The sequence below is a fragment of the Rhea pennata genome, chromosome 4 (genome assembly GCF_028389875.1).
Source record: "Rhea pennata isolate bPtePen1 chromosome 4, bPtePen1.pri, whole genome shotgun sequence".
Lineage (NCBI taxonomy): Eukaryota > Metazoa > Chordata > Aves > Rheiformes > Rheidae > Rhea > Rhea pennata.
Genome location: NC_084666.1, coordinates 43504971 through 43523242, shown reverse-complemented (window position 1 = coordinate 43523242; position 18272 = coordinate 43504971). Strand labels below are relative to the sequence as shown.

General features: G+C 34.8%; 1 protein-coding gene across 2 annotated transcripts in view; it reads right to left on the bottom strand.

Moving 5' to 3' along the window:
- FSTL5 (follistatin like 5) overlaps window positions 1–18272 on the bottom strand; it is a 277012-nt gene that overhangs the window by 74236 nt on the left and 184504 nt on the right. The gene's annotated exons all lie outside the window — the stretch shown is intronic.

Below are 18272 nucleotides of genomic sequence, written 5' to 3'. Positions count from 1 at the left end.
CTTTCTAGTTTTTCTTCTCTCCTAGGAGTCACAAGCTCAATGATCGTGTATTCATTTTTCACACAAGCTGCTTTGCTGATCAAACTAAAATCCAGAAGTATTTCCTCTTGACCTTTTACATTTTTTAATACTTATTCAGAAATAGGTATTTTTTTGTATTTTTCCCCCAAAAAAGTGTTTGGGCAACTAAATTTCATATTGCACAACATTCTGTGCTTCAGATGATTCTGCTAGTTTCCCATGGTAGGAAAAAAAAAACCTAATAATTAATCTACCTGGTAGACCTGAAAAAAACTTGTCCTTTCCAAGCTAACTATACCTATATTAACGTTCCAGTTAGTTACATACACAATATTTCTACAGATCCTCCAACATGCCACTACCTAACAGAATTATCATTAGATAAAAACAACCACCTTTAATGCTCACTTTTTCACTTTGATGAATTATTTGAACCATTAAACCTGGACTTCCCCTCAAAAGCCTCCACCTAAATAACTCTAACAATTATCATAGTTCTATATTTCTTATCTTTATCTCTTTCTAGAGGTGTACAAAGCAATAAAAGTTCATTTGATCTTTTTCCCCTACTAGCTCAACAGATATTCTCAAAATGTGGCTCTTCAAGTTGTTAGTGAAAGAATGAACCTTCAGAAGAGTCACACTGGAGGTACATGCATTTTCATCTAGCAAATAGGTAATATTGTTGTCCACCATTTTTAAGTAATCTGTGCCAAAGGTATTTGCAAACAAAACCAGATCACAGATCGGAATGTATGAATATTTAGCTGCCACCATGCAAAGTCTGGAAACGAGCCTAACCCATCTTTCTCATTACTTATGCTAAATTATTACATGTTGCTTTGAAGCACACTTACTTGTTCCAGGCCTTTGACTGATCTGCTCTAAGATGATGATATATTTAAGTACCATAGCTAATTTCTAAGTAAATGCAGGCTTTTCCCATACAAATCCTGAATAGAAAAACTCTGTGGTCTAGTCCTTTCATAGGATGGTAATGTTGGAAGGGATCTCGGGAGATCATCTAGTCCAACCCTCAGCATAGCCCTGTACGGGGATTAAACCCACAACCTTGGCATTAGCAGCACCATGCTCTAACCAACTGAGCTAAGACTGAGCTGTCAATTTACACCAAAATGTTGCAACAGGATTCCCCCCATGAGACTGTTATTTCACCACTCAAAATGTTTATGTTTTTATAGGTGTTTTTTACAACTACTAAATAAAGAGCTTACTACTATATTGAGTTCAAGGCTTGTTTTTCGTTATTAAAACAAACAATCCAATAAAATGAAAACTGAATACTGTAAACAGTGTTTGGAAGGAGACGGTGATGCTTAGACAAAGTTCTTTGAGAGTGAATGTTGAGTTTTACTTAGGCTAACTTACAAGCTAAGTCACTGAAAAAGCCCACATCCATATGGACACATGTAAACATTACTGAATCAGAGCCTTCAAACATCAACAGCAGCACTTTCAGCAGAAAGGCTACCCTTTGAAAACTTATTTGATGTCCCTAAAACATTGCTACAAGTCCAACACATTCATTTAACAATAGACTGTAATTTGACTACTGTTCAGATGGAAATGCCACAGAACTTCTAAAATTATATTGAGAAACTAATTATTTTTGTCATCTAGAAAAAAGATAGGTTTGACCAATCATTCAGCAGTGATTCCACTATAGCTCTCTCTTCTGTTGAAGGACTTGACATTTAAGAATCATGATATGTGTCATGAATAACAAGTAAAGGAATATGGAGAGAAGATTTTTGCCTTTGATAATGGATCTTTGCTTAGTTGTCTTACAATACAGCAGAAACCTAAAGGTGATTTTTGTTTATAAATCTGTAATTATTTCCTGCGGTTTTATAACTTGCTTTCATATGCTAATTCTTTGCATATGAGAAAGTCTGTGATCATTTGCTTGCCCTTGTTCATTAATAGATCCAGGATGACTGTTGCCAGCTTTCTCGTCATAGAAGAACGTATAATTAGACTGTTTTAATTTGTGTACTGCTATAGAGACTGCAATATCTTTTCTTTAACACCATGATTAGTTCTTTATCAGTATTCTACTCTCTTAAAGATTTTTCTTGCATTTGCATTGGTGTATAGTAAAAAGGGCATTTTTATGCACCAAAGTGCAAAAAACATATTATGCTTATATAAACATACAAAGTCGTCAAATTTTGTGACTTGTTTCATGCAGGTCACATGAAATACTAAATATAATGCCGCTATGGCTTAAAATTTTCAGCTTCTGAAGTACTTGAAAATACTAGTCAGAATTCTAACCCTACATACTTTGAAGGAGAAAAAAGAATAAAAGAGAAAACAAGTAAAAGAGAGAAAAAAAAAACAAATCAAGAATAAGGACATGAGGTTTGAATTAATATAATCAATAGTCCTCAAACAGAAAAACTGAGATGACTCCTTATTAAAAATTCTCATTGTTTTCTAATTCTTTTTTATTTAATAGCTCTTTGACAGTATGTGAAATTTGTATTTCTTTTCACAGTCTTTGACAAACATGCAACAGAGAAGGAAATTATAATGATTGGTATCTTTTTACTGATAGCCAGTAATGCAAACACTGCAATACATATCAGTGATAATGGCAGCACAGTCTGACTAGGGATATTTCCCCTCCCCATTTTTAAAGAGAAATCTTGATTTTCTTCTGGGAAAAGGAAGAAAACCTTTCTCTCTCAACTGATTGGTGAAGGAATTTGTCCCAAAGAATTACATTTTTGCACTGGTCTGTTACAGGAAGGCTGTAGCAATAATTGCAGCCCTACAGGTATTTTCTTGGCTGCAAAACACAAGCAGAAGCACTCCTTTCTTTTCCAACAACCCCTTCCACACTTTTAGCATTTGATTTTAGTTGACAAGGAATTTTCAAGAAATATTTTTGTTTTTTAGTTTCTCTAATTTACTTTCTTACAATGACACAGAAAGTAGATAATCTTTTGAGGGTTAACTAGAAGAATTAAAAAAATATATTGATGTATGCTTGGCTTGCCAGATAAATACTGCTTACACTTTTCATGTTAATGTCAACTTTACAATTCATACTTTCCTAGTAATCAGTTTCTCTGTTCATGCTGGCAGAGCAATACAACTCTGTGGTTTGCTACTGCATGTCAGAAAGAAATTAAATTTTATAAAGAAATCTGAGAATAATTGAACACGGCAGCAATCCAAGATTTTTTAAGCTTTTCCTTCTAGCTCAAGGCAGGAAACAAAACCTAAGACTTCCTAAATACTAATTTTGCCTACCTTCTCTCAATCTCATATTTTACAGCTGTAGTAAGAAGAAATCATCAGTCTAGTGTAAATCAGCTGGTTGAAGAACCAGAGTGATAGAAAATGGAAAAATCAGGTCAAAACTCAAAGAAGAAAGAATAAAGTAATAATATAGCACACAGTAGTATAGTATACATACAAGACAGTTTAGTGGAGCTCATTGCTGATTGGTTTTATTTTTTGTTTGTTACCTCCTAACTCTGTGTTGACCATGGAACAAACTTTCTAGCTACAATTAGCAATTCTGAATACTTGTCTCCTCTCTCTTTTTCTTGACACTGCGGAGACTGAGAGGGGAAAAACAAAAAAAAAAAAAAATCCTTACCAGTATCAGCCTACTGTCAAAGGGTAAAAATGGGATCATCCAGTGAGCAACTCAGAACATCTAACTAAATCTCTGTTTCAGAGTTTGACGAAGTCAATATCCTTCCATCAATTACTGAAGAAGCCTAGAGAATTAGCTATTTATATCCCAAACTGCCTTTGTGTACATCATCCTAACCTTATCTACAAATGGTCAGCACGGAGATCACACATTATTATCTCATCCTAAAAGAGAAGGATTTGTGATACACGGGCAATGAGCACTAGTTGAATTCAACAAGATTTGTAACTATTCACCAAGTCTGAGAATGATATTCACATTTTTCTGGTTATGAATTAATAGAATAACACCGTACCTACTTGCATAAGTAGAGATATATGATTTTTTTCTTTATTCTCTTGGATACAGTAAAGATTACAATTTTACTTAATGGTAACACCTAATATAGGCTAACATCTGTTATTCTATAAAACATATGCAGTTTTTGCTATTTTGAAAACTAATAATGTTAGTAATTTCCTCATTACCTGAAGAAGGACCACAGAGAAAAATCCCATAAAAACATCATTTCTGGATCACTGGTGGGAATAGGAGTACCTTCATTTTATATCTAGTCACATAAACAGAATCTGGATACTGTATATGGCAGATATGCACTACATACAAGTGACAGCTTTACAAAGAGCTCTTGAGACTCACCATAAAACATCACTAATTTTTTCACTTCCTGGAAAACTCTGTAAAATTATACTATGTTGTTATGAATCAGCAATCATGACCATTAACTTATGTACAAACTCAAAAACTCCAGCTGACTAAATATGGCATATTTTTAATGGTAATCTCAGCATGCTCTGATACAGCTGTTACTTTTTTACTGGTTTATGCTATGCACTGAGATCTGCAGAATGACTCAGATAGTTTTATCCAATTAAGTATGATTGTATAACAATTTATTTTGTTTAAAAGAAAGAAGAGTTAAACACTATTTGACATTCTCTTCATATATTTTAAATGTTAACTGGTTTAATACAATAATCAGTGACATTAATTTAGACTAATTACCCAGTTATTACAATTCATTACAACTCCCACAAACTGCTATTGTTTTTCTCTTAAATCAACTGTAACTGAAGCTGTATTTGTCATTACACTTTGGCCTAGATCAGCAAAAAGAAACTAGTTTCTCGTTATACAAATTAATTCTATATCTCAGTGCTAGGTGATCCCAAAACAGAAGTACTGATCCAAGCTATAGTTCAAGATGACTCAACATAGGGCCAGATTTGTGGAAGAGGGGCTACGGGGACGACACCTCTCCCACGCGGTAGCGCTCAGTGCGGCGCACAGATCTGTAACAGGGTAGGGACAATCATACGACCATTGACAAATCCTCTCCACCGATGTGCTGGAACGTCTCAAACCACAGTCAAAAGTCAGCGTGGCAAGGTATCCCTCCCATCTCTACTTCCTCGCTTCAACAACATTTTTCTTACACAAAAGAAGTGTACACAGATGAAAGGATTAGAAATCATTAAAATGTTAATGAAATTACTGCTAGGCAATTATTCTGCACACATTGATGCTAGATTTCGACAATATCAAAAACACATCTCAGAAGTAATGTTTTAGCATGCCAGAAGCACGTGTGTTAAAAACAACAAATTCTACTGCTTTACATGTCACCAGCTGAGAATGAGGCCATTTTTATTTCAAGGAAGGAAAAGGGACAAAAAAAAAAAAAAAAAAAAAAAAGCACTGAATATTTTCTAAGTTTTCCTAATTCTAAAAATAGCTCTTCATAATAATATATAAATTTTATATATATATAAATTATATACATAAGTTATATATAAAAACTTACTATTTATTACATAAAGAAGCTTGAATCAATTTTTAATTACTGCGCACAGAAGATCTTGTGTTTTAAAAATAGATTTATAATGTTGCAACTTTTTTTTTTCTTCATATCGTAGAAAACACTAAGTTTCAATTTTAGTTTCACGAGTGCCAACCGCTTTTCTTATGATAGCAATAACTCATAACTTTCAGATGATCATCATTTAGGAATCAAAGTGGTAAAGTTCAATTTCTTTTTTATTATATTTCAGAGGAACAAATTTCTCATTGTGTTTCAATGCAAACTCAAGAAAATCTACAAAGGATACAAAAAGGACCCTTTAAACTTCTATATTACTAAAATTTTCATTCAACTGTATTTCCTGAATATCCATATAGAAGTGAGACAGGCAGAGAGTGTCTGCGCTTTATGCATTCTGCAAAGGCTCTGTAGAACAAATTTTGTTTTATTACAGACAAAAATTATCCTGCATACATATGATAACCCAACTGAAGGGCAATAAAATACCCTGTCAAATATATATACACAGCTGACTTTCAAATATTTTGCAGACAAATATCTCTGAAAACTATTTGAAAAGAGAGAGAGATTGGTAGGAGTCTCCCACTGTGACTCCAGACCTCTGACTAACTGAAGATGACATACAGGGGAAAAAAGAAAAATTAGTAGTGGATTCAAAACTGACTTTGAAAGTCCAGATGACACAGTTTAGGTTCTTTTTCAGGTACAAGGAAAAAATGTCAATTCTAACTTGAATATTTGTTTTAGTTGAGCTCTTATTTTATATGTAGCAGTAATACGTGATCTTCCAAGAACACTCTTAAGATAGATTTTGAATGGAATTCCTATTCCTAAGACTGAAAAAAGGATATAGCTGAATATATACAAGAAAATGAGTGACATTTTCTGATATCCTTTGCTCTTTGCTTATTTATAAAAACTAAAACATTAAAAGCTTGCACACTTATTCTAGTGGTTTCATTTAGCAAGGCTCTATCATAGCTTGATGCAATCTGCACTCATAAAACATTTTATATTACATAGAGCCTTTGATCAAACAGCAAAGTCCAGTCATTCTGAACTAAGCACTTAGTATGAGCTAGAATACAGCAAGTATGAAATATACTAATTAAAAACTGGAAACTGAGGCAGTTTACTTTTAGTACAAATCTTAGTCATCTGCAAACTTTACACATGCACACTGCCTTTGCTCAAACCACTAATACAATGTCACACGCTCATTAGTCAAATCTTTTGTAAGAAAGATTTACTACACAAGACGAATTCTTTGATGAAAGTGAAAAAAAGACCCTGTCATTGGCAGCAACCTCAAGACTTTCACGGTAATGACTAGAACTACTTATTTAAGAAGAATTTTTTTCAAATTTTTTTTAGATGGATCATGAAGATGGTTTTTCATGATTGTCTGGGTTTATCCTAGTTTCTGAACTAGATATTGCTAGTGTAAGCAATTAAAAGCAGGTAGATTTTTGGAACAAAAAGAAGATTAATCTTACAGTGTTAAGAAAATGTTTGCTCTATTTAATCTGGTCTGCCTTCAAGGCACAGAAATGAGGATGGGATTCCTCATTTCCTAAAGGGATTGTAAAGAGTGCTTTGAGCTACTTTGTTTCTCATATAACAAGCGATCAGAGTGCTTACTATGTTATGTATGTAAAATTTGCCATATCCTGCTAGTTGCAGAATTCTTAGCAAACTATACATTGTTTTCAAGGAAAGTACGTAATTGAGGGCACATGTATTTTCTATGTACCGTAATCATGCAACAACTAAACACACATACTTTCAATTGCACAACAGAAAGAAAGACTGTTCAACAAAACATGAGTAAAACATTTACATTTAAATTAGAGTATTCCACTGACTCAAACTCATATTCATAGTTTTCATACTAAACAATGCGTCAGCACTATTCCTTGAAAAACCTGTATGCTACTCTCAACATATGTAACTACTATTGAAATGCTATTATTCTAGTTTTACTTATGCACAGTTTAGTTTTACTTTGGAAGACTGAAATGTACACATGATGTTTTTCTATTGCTGATCAGTACAGCAATATCCTTGATTTCAATTATATTTTACTCTAAATATATCCTTATCATCAACAGTTGCTGACTGATCACGTATTTCATGACAGAAGTAAAACCTCTAATTCAAAAGAGTAGGAGACAAGGAGCTTTATTTTCTCCCTTCCTTTTACTATAACTTAACATATTAATTTTTAAAACTCACAGCTTAAATTTCAAAGCCTTCATCATGTATTTGTTGTTTGAAGTTAAATCTAATGTATATCACATCAAAATATGAAGACAAACCAAGATTTCAGTAGTCCATCATTAACTGCACGACAATATCAAAAGCTTCACAAAATTCCTAACATTCACAAAATTATTGCACAAAGCTTATAAAATCTGGCGGCCAAAAATGGTATGGCATTGGTATTTTAATATGCCAGAATGTTATCATATTTATTTCTCATTAACGCAACTAGAACCCAAAGACTTTTTCCTGATTGGAGGATATACTCTACAAAGAAAAATATAGTCCCTAAGTTGACAACTTTCCAATTGTCCAACAGGACAATTTGAAATTAAATGCACATAGGGGAGGTAAGAAAGTAAGGACTAAGAGAAAAGGGGAGAGGAAGAGGGAGCAAGCAAAGAGAAAAGGGGGTTGGGAGGGAGAGGTGGAGAGAGATCAAGGGGAAAAGGAGGAGGAAGGAGGGAGAGAAACCTAATATTAGTAAGGCCACACAATTATACAAATTATTTATCACGATGATTACTAATTCCATATAATGAGATAGTCTGGGTGTCACAAGATGACCAATGAAAGAAAGGCTATGAAACGCGCAGCCGTGTTCTCTGCTCGATGCGAAGAAAAAGGCCATTAAAACGACTGCCTTATCCTGTGAAGAGCAGGACAGAAGCCTGAAAAGTTGATTCTCCATTAGGACTTGGCAGAATGTTTTGGAATGTAGATAGAGCAAATGGAAGCTTCCCCCTCCAGAGGTATTAAGTCCAGCTCAAGCGATTTACTGAAACAATACGTCAGTGCTTCACAGCTGTTCCAAGGACTATACAAAAAATTCTGGATGTATCAATCTTATTACCTGTAAAGAATTGTCAAAATAAAACTGTCAGGATAAGACAGAGTAGCAAACACGACAAAAGACAAGAGGAGCCAAGCTGATCACAGCCAAAGGGAGACTCTGCAGATGACCATCCTTGAAACGTTTTCTTTAACTCAGAGTTGAAGCATGAGACGGGATGACAGATAGACAAAGAGCATCATTGCTTTAGTGAGCAATTGTTCCCAAAGTGGTTACCAATGTTCCAAGGTTTTCAGGGTCATGATATACAAATGTCGTGACATGCGTCATGACACAAATAGTGACAAATGTAAGCAAATAAAAATAATTAAAGCCTGTAAAATATACTACTTTTAAAATTTAACATTTTGTCTGTATAGGTGTGACAGGACACACACCTTTTCTGCTATCTGTAGCCCAGTCCAGGTTGCTCTCTAGCTTTTCTTTTCTTTTTTCTTTTTTTTTTTTTTTCTTTTTTTTCCCTGGAAATAATAACCCGAAAACCTTAGTATTCCTTTTGTATCCTACACAGCTCTTTCCACATAACTCTTATCAAATCTCTGGACAACATCAAGTCTGTTAGGATAGCAAATGTACTGCGAAATGACCTGGACAAGTTGGACAAATAAATATGTAGATAGACTAGCATTCAGAAACGATGAGAGTTTTTCATCTAGCTGAGGGAATATGAACTGCACAAACAAATGAGAACATAACTATATCTGTACGTAAATACCAAACTTTAATTTTTTCATGCATTAATCAGAAAATAACAGCACAAGCTGAATTTGCTAGCACTACTCAGCAATAGAGTGTAGACATAACCTGCATACATACACACACACACTCATATATACATATATTTTGTATATATGTTTATAGAAATAGAAGAGCAGAGAAAATATACAGACTTTGAACTGAATAGAAGAGCTGAGGAAGAAAGAAACTATGGCAATGACAAAGATGCATATATGTCAGTTCTAAAATCACCTGATAACAGAATAGATCAACTGACTTTCTGTTAAAGTAAAATGCAAGGAAGGTGGGCAGGAATGGAAAGCAATATAGAAGTCCTGGTGTCTCTGAGAAAAGGAGTAAAGATTGTTATTGCAATAGGAGGACAATAAATGTTTGAATGAATAATACGGTAGAAATTCAAGATGGATTTAAAAGACTGCTTGTTAAATACAAGACATTAATATAAATGAAATCTATACATCCTTCTTTCTTAAAAACATCTCTATGTTTCTACAGAATCATTTAATTAGTATTGACCATAGACAACTCAAAAATAGAACTGGGGCAGACATAATAATGTAAATAATGATATGAATCAAGAAACATATTATTTGTCACAAGCTTAGCTTTAGAAATTTGTACAGAGGCAGAAATCTTCTTTTGTACCTTTTTTTTCAGTTTTAATTTGACCAAAATGTGAGACTAATGGGAAAACTGTAACTTTAATCTATGTCTAATGTAGAGAAAATGGGCATTTCTTTAGCATTAAACATGTCAAATACACTTGTGAAACATCGTAAGTGTACTACACTTCCCTAAGCGTTCCCATTACACTGAAAATATAACTATGGTAGAGCCAATCTCTCCAAAATCTTTCTGCTGCTGCCATAATATTTAAATAATGTTCCTAATGTTTATGTGATTAAAAATCCTACAAGAAAGTTCTGTACTACAAGAGCTATATCATGAAAAAAAAAAGGAATATGTGAGTTTCTGGCCCAGCTTTTGTATCTTTTCTTTGTGGCTTGAATGTTTCCCCATCGAGGAAACATTTGCTGCATTCTTAAAAGAACTACTAAGCTAAGACTTTCAGAGGTGGATATTCTTTTTGGATATTTTGCTTTCTAAGTACGCACACTGAAACATCTAAATGTGTTTGACTTTAAAGTGTGTTGCAAATTACATCAAACAGCGCTTCAGGAAATGAATTTGCACTATATTTCTTTCACGATGTTTCTTTTTGAGGGGACTACATCCTTCCATAGCAATGAAATTCTCTACTAGCTTCCTCCTTTCCCTTTTTCAGGCTGCAAAGCTCCTTAAAGACTCTGCCACAGTATCACTAACGCTTTCTCTTTGTAGGTACATCAACTAAATGCAATCAATGCGGAAAGTTAAAATTGTCATGTGATTTTACAAAACCAGTATCCCACTGATTTAGTTTATGAAGCAAAACATGAATACTGCGGGAGATTCCTCCCAGGATAAACAGAGGGACACCAGGCCTGGACTCTTGGGGAGCTGCCAAAGGTTTCAGGGGTCAGATGGTCCTACCTTAGGACACTCCACGGCTCTCCCAGGAGGCGCAGAGCCAGTGGAAGCTGGCTGGCGCCCTCTCGGCTGCACCCCAGCCCTCTCCTGGCACCACTTCTCATCGCTGTTCCTGGCATTTTTGCACCACTGTAGCTGGTATCACAGAACTACCTTAGAGACAAAACTAATTGCCTGAACACGAGGGGGGAATTTCTTCCCTGTGAGAGTGACAGAGCACTGGAACAGGTTGCCCAGAGAGGTGGTGGAGTCTCCTTCTCTGGAGATCTTCAAGGCCTGCCTGGATGCAACCCTGTCTAACATGCTGTAGGTGACCCTGTTTGAGCAGGGAGGTTGGACTAGGTGATCTCCAGAGGTCCCTTCCAACCTTACCGATTCTATGATGCTTAGCACTACACATAATACACATTTCTGCACATAAAATTTTGTGTTTATGGAATTTTTGCCTCAGTGACACAACAGGCAAGCCTAGGTTTATCCAAGAAAGCAAGCAGCATGCTAAAATACTAAAAACTGTAGGAATTAATTTTGTATACCTCATAAGCTAAACATTGAATAAAAGTTGCAAAAAGAAGAGCCCGTTTCTTGTCTTAGTGCAGACAGTACATGTGGTAGTTCTTACTATAAGAACATTAGTATCATGCTTAAAATACCAAAAACGTGTAGCTGACATATTCTGGAGTACCCCCTCTTCCCTTTTTCTTAAGCTTTAGCAAAAATGAAACTAGACGCAATCAGCAGCACTGTACAGGATATGGCCACAAAGAAAGCAAGTAACTGTTTTGAACAGGTCTGGTGATCAGGTGTTTCAGTTCACACAGAAAACCCTCTTAAATAATTAACAGAACACTCATTTTAGCTACTTTCTGATGATGTGTTAAATGTGCTGCATTAAGAAATCGGTTTGGAAGCACTAATCACTTAAAAAATGCACAGTGCCCCTTCTAATTTTTTGAGCATGATAACTAATACGTTTAAGGAATATTTAAAATAGTTAGCATGAATATGAAATAACGGTTCTTCTCTGTAGACATAAAAAAATGTACAGTGCTGCTTTCCAGGTAGCTTACCATGACTTGCCCGGAGGTTATTTTCAAGGATTCCTTCAGGGCAAGGGGGAATGGTTGTACATATTATACTGCAACCCTTCAGTGTCACAAAGCTTTTCATTTTCAACTTCTGAACAAAAAATGGGAAAAGTTCTACTGACTCAGCTTTTTCAGACATGACTATAAGAAACAGCACTCAGAGTGCCAGACGAGCTCTAGGGGCAGCCAGGCGTGACAGGAGCTGTTGCTCCACAACGTGGAACTCCTCTGCTCCTTCTCTGTCTCTAATGGAAAAAAGACAGGACCGTGATCTCGTTTAAAGTGTTGGAAGCACAGCAGTACATTGCGGCTCGCTCAGTTTGATTCTCTTCCCCTCTGAAACCAACACTTGCATTTCTAACAAAGATAAAATCAAACGGTTTGATCTAGTGCAAGGCTGTCACAGGAGAAGAGAAAGCCCATGAATGTCTTAATGATTCTACAAAAACAGAGACTCTTCAGCTGGCTCAAAATTAAAATAACCAGTATTTCCACTATAAAAAGACATGCATAATCAGTCTTCTCATAAAATTCTGCAGGTATGGTATTCTCTACTAGCTTCCTCCTTTCCCTTTTTCAGGCTGCAAAGCTCCTTAAAGACTCTGCCACAGTATCACTAACGCTTTCTCTTTGTAGGTACATCAACTAAATGCAATCAATGCGGAAAGTTAAACTTGTCATGTGATTTTACAAAACCAGTATCCCACTGATTTAGTTTATGAAGCAAAACATGAATACTGCGGGAGATTCCTCCCAGGATAAACAGAGGGACACCAGGCCTGGACTCTTGGGGAGCTGCCAAAGGTTTCAGGGGTCAGATGGTCCTATTAGAGCTACGGAATTTGCATGTCAGGATTAAATAGCATTCAGGACATGCGAATGGAGCTTCATTGCAATCTTTTCTCCTTACTTCATTATCTTTAAAACTTTACAGATGACCAGTAGTACCTCATTTAAATGTCTGTTCTTTACAGTATAATGAAAAGCTGATGTGCAATCAAACATGGCATTCTTATGCCATTACTGAAACAAACAAAACAAATATAATAATAATATTCAAAATACTCAATGCAAATGAAACAAGCCAAAATCTTGCAAGTCTTATATGTGTATCATTTCATGTGATCCATTTCACAACTGCAGAATTAATAAACACTCCAGTCTTGACCAATGTAATCATTTCATTCAGGTGTTCTCTTCCATCCTTCATTTTCTCTCCTCCCTTTTTTGGAATCTGATTTTAAGTCTTTATTAATTCTTTAGCACGGGGATGAGTCACATGAAATGGATATGCCAAATATATGCATAATCCATAAATAAATATTTGAATAAGAGCAAATGAAAGCATTAGAAGTTTGCTGAAGCTGATCAGCATCTTTGACAATAATTATTTTCACTTAACTTTCAAAATCAAATAGAGCAAAATAAATTTGGTATTTGAGCCATTAAATAAAAGAGAAAGGATAATAATGCATCTCACTTGAAAGAAAGAATGCATAATAGATAAAGAACAATTCAATACAGAAAAAATGGAGATGGGCTGACTTTGAGGAGTCACTGTTAATTAAATAAAACTACTTCAGAAAAAATATCACTAGAAAGGTATTAGAACAATATAACAGATGAGCGTTGGAGTGGTGTTATAAAAATAATGTATGAGGAAAACCTAAAACTAGGCTGTTAAAGTGAACTTGATATAGCTTAGTAGTAGCACATGCAGAAGACTGTTGTACCACATAGAAAATGTAGCACTGCACTTTCTACATTGCTATTTGACTACTATTTACTAAGAAAAATTTAAAATAAACTGGTAAGGAATCAGTCTAGGTATTGAACAAGGTTATTAGCTTTTCAGCACAGAACCAGGATACTGCATCAGTTTGATCTGTTCTTTGTTGGACTGTGAGTTAGTGTCCTCTGAGCAGGTAGAAGTTGGCAGAATCTCTGAGGGCTGAAGGGGTGCGAGAGTCAGAGCAACCAGCCTGCAAGACCAGAGGGGGAATGGCAAAGCTTCAGGAGAGATGAAACGCTCCTGGGGATTCAAGCAGACCACCCAGACGTCGCTGCAATTCAAAAGCCACCAAGCTGACTGAAGGCAACCCTGGCTTCGCTCAGTAAGCATTCTACTAGAAAGAGGAAACTTTTTTATATGACTTATTTATTTCTGTTGTTTTGCCTATTAATTTTCACTTTGTGTAAAAATTGAAAGTCATCTAGTTTATAGCCAAATAGAATTTGAGATTTTTGAGTTTGAAGAGTTGTTTTTGGTGAGCTCACTATCAGAAAAAAAGGTTAAGGCAGATTGCCTTAACACTTCAGGCTAACCTGTGGTCCTGCAACAAATACAAACACAGAGCCCCAATTTTTACTTGGTATATAGGTGTATATCTAAGCAGATCTTGTATAAAAGTAAGAACAAAGGACAGAAATCTTGTAAGAAAAGTGCTACTGCTGGCAGGTGTAGGGAAACACCTGAAGGCAAAAGCTGAAAGAAAAGGTCAGAAAAAGAATAAAGTAAAATAAGATATAAAAACAATTATAAAAGAGAACCAACTAACATCAAAAAATAACGTAATATGCATTGTATTTGGGAAAATTAAATTTTCACAAGTGAGAATTATTGTCTATAATGAGTAATAGGTTAGATAAAATATACTCAAAGAGTTAAGTGAAAATACAAATCTGAATTTTAAGATGTAGGATAATAGCATGATGTATACTAAAATACCAGTAAAATGTCCTCTCATATCAATTCTGTAATGAGTCAAAGCACAAATATATTACAACTTAAGTAACATTGGCGCAGGCACAGTTAACTTTCCATTACTTCATTCATAGAGGTGCTGATATCCGTAATTCCCATTAGTTAAAATAAGAGAAAGATCAGTAGCAAAATGTATTACTTACACAAATAGTAATCATATGTACTATTAGGAAAGCTAAGGAGCACTAAGAACTCTTAAAATTATCATCTGGATATAATCAATAAGATTATTAGATAATTAGATTATCTGAATACACATTTGATAATAATCTGTAAGTTATTTTATCATATTTAAAGCACTGCTTAAATAAAATTTTCATTATCATCTCCTGATAGACAAACAGTACTTCTATTTTTAAAAATATAAACTATAAAATACCATTTACTATGCAAGATTGGTTCTTAGACACTCCCATGGCTGACAGCCTTAAACATATATCTTGAGTATTTTCAGTACAAAAATTTCAAAATAAAAAGTAAAAAGCCACAATTTGAGTTTAAACTTAGACTTGCTTGTTTCTTTCTTGGGACATTTTTCCATTTGGAAAAACACGAGGATGTGATACTGATTTGTGTTTGTCCCTCCCTGAAGCCAATGCTTTGACTCATATTGAAAACTCTGTAGATCAAAAACTTAATTTCTGCACCGTAAGTGGGAGCACTTGCTCTGATTTACAAAATCTCTTTACACAGTCACTACTGCTTAAGTTGAAACATATGTGCCAACTCCTATGTTATGTACTAGCTTCCAGGAAAGATGATCTCTTAAGCATTTTGCTGGCAAGAAGTATTTATCGATCCTTGCAGGTCAGAGTTTTATTTTTTTCCAGAAAGCATACTACTATTTACACAAGATTATTAGTGCTGAGATTCACACAATGCAGTTCCCATTTAACTGAGTAAATTAATAATTCCCAGAGTTAGGTAAACATCACTGCAGTTCACAGGAGAGTTAAAGTGAAGCACAAAATACATTGCCTCTGGGGACATCTGAAATTATACAAGAGCTTAGGGCTTTTGGTTGTTTAAAACTGCCTGTGTAAGTCCAACACATTCTTTGGTATTTAAAATGTGACAGACTGGGGCACATAGTGTTCTCTCTGCATTTGTTCCTTTGAAGTTAGTATTTATTTAAGAACTAAATTCATTTTCCTTAGTGAAACATAAAACACAAGTAATTTTTTGTCCTATTCTTTTTCTTTTCCCCAAGCTTTCATTTTTATTATGTTATCTGACTGGATACTAAATTATGGTTACATAGCAACCTCTAAGTAAATTGGAAACTGTAAGAAGTATATAAAGAATATCTGATAAACAAAGTTCAGAAAGGTATGAAATGACCAAAAAAGTATGAAAACAAATTCTAAGCAAAGACCTAGAAATAAATACAAGAGGATAAAACCATTGAAAACAGTGGAACACCTAAAACTAATATTGAAGAAAAGAGACTCTGGGGCCCAATTTAACTCGATGACAATCTCTTTTGTTTCGAGACTGCATCAACTCCTTCCACTGTTTGTAGTTTATCTACAAAGACACAGTAGATTAATATCATCTATATATATTTGAGGACTATATATTTCAGTGCTTCACTCCATGAATATTGGATTTGTCATCCTTTTTCTGTATTTAGCACTAGCAGTTTAGTAATGATTCAAAAGACTACGCCATAACATAAATTTAGGATTAAAAACACTTCCAAGCGTTTTTTTTTTTGTTTCATATGCTTTTCTTAAGCCAATACACAGCCAGTGAACACATTTGTGCGCAGACCTGTTCCTGTCACTGGGAGTTTTTACTCCCTGTACTGTTCTTGCCGTACCCTTACACACAATGCACACACAGAGATCATCACTCCATAGAGAGAACTGGTCACTGATTCTTCTCCGTGCAGGATATGTATATCTATCTTTCCAGAGACAGGATATGTATGTCTGTCTTTCCAGAGATGAGCTTTCCCTTCTTCTTCCTGCTTTTTCTTCCATGTCATCTTTTAGCCTTCCTGCAAATTCACTCAAAAACAGTTTGCAGACACCCCCCTCCCCCTTTTTTTTTTAAAAAAAGGTCACTTTGCTTTGCTTCTGCATTTGTTTTTCATGTTGTGGTTTGGCGATGCAGTTGACTGTCACATTGTCCTCTTTTCCTATGTTCACAAATCTGGCCAATTGCAACAATTTAGCTTTTTTCCCTTAACTTTAGATCTCTGATCACCATTGCAGACTGACCTCAAAGTAGTTACATACTATGAGTCTTTCAAAATTTCATATTTGATTGTCTTCCAGCTTTTTTAAATAACTCCGAATTTTCTCCAGTGTTTGAATTTTCACATTCAAAATCAACCTTTAAAACACTTGCTCTTTTCATCTCTGCAAATATAGCCTACTGAATCTCTCAGTTTCAGACTGAGTTGTTAGATTATTTCCTTTCATTATGTCTTTTATTTCTGCATGTCCAGATGCATTCTTGTTTCTATTGCTATAGCTCATGCCATGTATTATACTTAGAAGCGATTAGTAAGCACTCCAAATCATTATTTACATTCATCATGAATATTTACAGAAAGCTAACAAATATGGCAGAAAGGAGCTTCTGAGAGTGGGTGTGACACTTGTATCAGGCTATTTATACAAAACTAGTAAAAGCAAAATTTATGTGACAGTTTTTAGTAGGATGCTGGATTTATGCTGAGGCTCTCAAGTAACTTAAAGTTGCCATTCAAGCAAGCTGAGCTTTGAAAGTGTCCTTTATTTTGTAAGGCATTACTGTAAAGTCCAGTTTACCAAACAAAGCTAATGTAAAAACAGTAAACAAAACAAAACCATGATGATGATGATGTCTCCTTAGAAATAAACAGAAGTATTAAATAAATGAATACACTAAGTATTTGACTGAGGTGACACTCCATATCTGTACAAAGCAATCTATGCATACATCGCACTTTCAGTGATCTTGGACTCACTAGGGTAAAGCAGACCAAGTGTAACCATCTCTAAAGGTTGTACGCAAGTCCACATTTGTAACTGTGGTCGCTTAAAATGGCCAAGGCAAAGTATATCTATATACAAAGTATATCTATAAACAAAAAACAGCTAGCTGAAAGCTTAATTTCAGAGTTTTATCAGCAAGTTAAATTTAATTCTTCTAGTTTTCTGTTTTGCTCCATTTTTGGAGGTCATGACAAAATCAGGTAGCAGATACTTACTTCCTCTCCTCTCTGCTCCTCCTCGCTCCCCTCCCCGCCAAAAAAAGGTTTTTAAGTTACAGATACTCACTGATGGTTCTTTAGGAAATACAGTATACACTACTGAATACATAGAGGAATGATCAAAATATCCATTTTGTAATAATATACTTATTTTAGAAAAAATATATTTTTATTAAATGATCAGAACTAATATTATCACTATGATCCATTTGTACTAACTTACTATGTATTCCTTAAAATCTTTATTTTATGGATTTCTCACTCCCCCCAACCCCTCCTTTTAGGTATTTGAAAA